Genomic DNA, 3,312 nt, shown 5'->3' on the forward strand with positions numbered 1-3,312 from the left:
CCAGTGTTAGGCTGTGCATACAAATCAAACGGCATGTTTAAAAAGCCATAGAATTAATAAATTAAGCCCACGCGTGGAATAGTTTACGTCGAAAAGAGACCCAATAATAAGAGATATTGGCATGTAAATAAATGAATTATCAATTCCTTAATGTTAGAATTTCTGATTAATATTTTATGATTTAAAAATAATTACATGAAACAACGTCATTTTAATGACATAGAATATACCTCAAATTTTCATGTCGTTACATTTTATAGGGGGTGTGTCCCCGTACGTGCTAAAATTAGAATTCTACGGAATTGTACTCCCTCCGTACGTGAAAAATAAATCACATTTGCCATTTTTAGTTGTCCATAAAAAATAAAGCACATTTAAAAAGGAAAGTTTTCAACAACTTCTCTCTTACTTTTTTTCCCTTCTCTCTTACTAATAATATGGACCTCAAATTCCACTAACACTACTTATCTCTTACTTTTTTCCCTCCACTCTTACTTTACCAATTCCACATTAAAACTCGTGTCATTCACAATGTGTCCTACTTTTCGTGGACGGAGGGAGTATTATAATTCAATTCCAACTCTTTTGTTCGGTATAAATTTATATAATTTATATGGAATCGAAATTGAATTTGAACAAATTATGTAGTGTCCAATTTTATAATTATTTGGAAGTTTCAATTATTTACTTTTGATATGAAATTTAAATGGTAGAACTAAGAAGAATTAGTATTATAATTAAATTCCAAATCCAAATATTTTGCGATATCAAATATTAAATTTAGAATTGAATGCTCCGATTAAATTCCACAGCTCCAGTTCCATAATACTAAACGAGCCTAATGCTAAAATTAACACCAAATTTAAGATACTCAATAATTAAAATTTGGGCTAATTTTATGGGTATTCTAATTTGTAAGTTTAAACGGCTGTGTTTTTCCATTTACCTTTCCCTATATAACTATATATATAAAAGCAAATCATAAAAATATATTTAAAGACAATGGGCATTGAGTTATAACTCTATAGTATTATTACTCTGTTTTTTAAAAGTGAAAGATAGATTACGAATCTTAATCTCTTTATCCCAACTCAAAAAAATGGATCATAAAAGGTGTATTATTTTTTATGGGGTACACGAGTATACATTTTAGAGCATGCATATAAAGAAATATAGTCACAATGTCATGAATATTGTGTCTGCATCCAAATATTGGGCCACGTCTTACGTGAGTGAGACCATGCTACACAAATATTAGTGGTCGTAAATTGTTAGGTCATATATTACGATATCATCATGTTATTTTATTATTTGATTATATATCAAACGTAAAAAGGTTATCATGTCCACTATAAAGGCAATAACATAAAGTAGTATATATCAAACGTATAAAAGTGATCATGTCTAGGTAAAAGGCAAATGAAAAAGGTAACACAACAATAATAGATCACACAAGAAAATCAACTGAACATAGTTGAGGGATCAGTGTTTTGCTTGACATACATTTTTGACGTGATGATTTAAAAGAAATATATTAAAAAAATACTCATTCTTTATAAATCACATCTATTTCTATTTTAATCCGTCCCTTGCTCTGTAATAAAGTGAGATTTATTCTCCACTAACAATATTTCAATTATTTTTTTATTTCTATCTCTTTTACTTTACTAATTGTGCATTAAAACTTGTGTCATTTCATAAATTTCTATTTTTAATGACAAATGTAGTAAAAAGGTAAAAATTTGTTAGGTAACAAGGAGTAGTTTTAAGCATTGGGGAATGATTTTTTAAAAATTATTTTTTTAATTATTTAAAAATAAATACGAATGAAATGCAGTCTGCTCGCACGCCTTGTTAGCGGGTTGGATGACCATATTTGATTGGAGAATGGCGAGATGTCACACCCTCCTTAGCTCCATCTCATGTTGCACATCCCCCATGTCCTACGGTCCTACCCCACAATGTGTTCCGCACTGGTCCCTATCCCCAATGACGTGACAGAGCATTTGCATTGCGGATGTTCCTAGATAGGTAGAATAAGCTTGAATCTGACTAACAAAATATTAGAAATTGGTCACTCACCCCTTAAAAGACCTTATAAGGGAGAGGGTTATCCATAATTTTATAGATGAGCTAGGATCATCACCAAGCCGCTGATGTGGAACAAGATATTAAGAATTTTAACACAAAACAATACTATGGAACCACTAGAAACGTTGTATGTCGATTTGTTAATATTGTACGTTTTCACACAATTGTAAAACATGAAATACAATAGGATATCAAGTAATGTTTAAAAAGAAATTAATGTTGGAATTCAATAAGAAAGTTACAATCAAACTTCAAAGAGATGGGAGAAAAAGAAATAAAGAAAGATTCATATATATGGCCCCTATTATAGCACTGCCATCATCTTGTCCCCACAACCAACCTCAACATCTGATGGGGTGCGTACTAAACAAGCCCAACAGCAATGACGGCCCATCAGCCCAAAGCCCAAGGAAGAGTATGAGTTCGGCATTACCAAAGAGTTCGGCCTCAGCCTACAGCTCGGTAAAAGCCAACCAATCAAGCTCTGCTCTCAGGTCGGCATCAAGCTCTACTCTCAGATCGGCAACCAAAGCAGGAGTATGAGTTCGGCATTACCAAAGAGTTCGGCCTCAGCCTACAGCTCGGTAAAAGCCATCCAATCAAGCTCTGCTCTCAGGTCGGCATCAAGCTCTACTCTCAGATCGGCAACCCAAGCAGTTCGGTCTCAGTATTCGACCGAAACAAGGAGTTAGTGGACCCATACAGGATGTCCAACACACCCACTACCACGTGGTGTCAACTCAGGCCACGATCGTAGGCCATGACCTACGCTACATCCACGATCTTAGGCCATGACCTACACGACATCCACGACTTAGGGTGGTGATGCAAGCCACGATCTTAGTTCAAGATATAAATAGAACTTAGATCAGATAGAAGAAGGTTAAGCTCTCTAGAGATAAAATCATATAGCAAGTCTGTGTTTGTAAGCTGTAATCCCAGATCAAGCAATACAATCTGCCCTCTTTTCTTCCCGTGGACGTAGATTTACCTCAGTAAATCGAACCACGTAAATTCTGTGTGTTGTAGTTTTCATTCTCTACCAGCTTTTACTAACATCAGAAATTCGCGGATCCATCACTGGCGCCGTCTGTGGGAAGCAGAGAACAAAATTTGTGATAAAGCGAATTTTTGATCCATTTTTTTCCACCCAAAAAATGCATACCAGATCGCAGAGTACCCGTATTCCTGCCCGTGAAGAACCAGGAGGAAGCCAATCCA

This window comes from Salvia splendens, chromosome 8 (assembly GCF_004379255.2).
Source record: "Salvia splendens isolate huo1 chromosome 8, SspV2, whole genome shotgun sequence".
Taxonomy (NCBI): domain Eukaryota; kingdom Viridiplantae; phylum Streptophyta; class Magnoliopsida; order Lamiales; family Lamiaceae; genus Salvia; species Salvia splendens.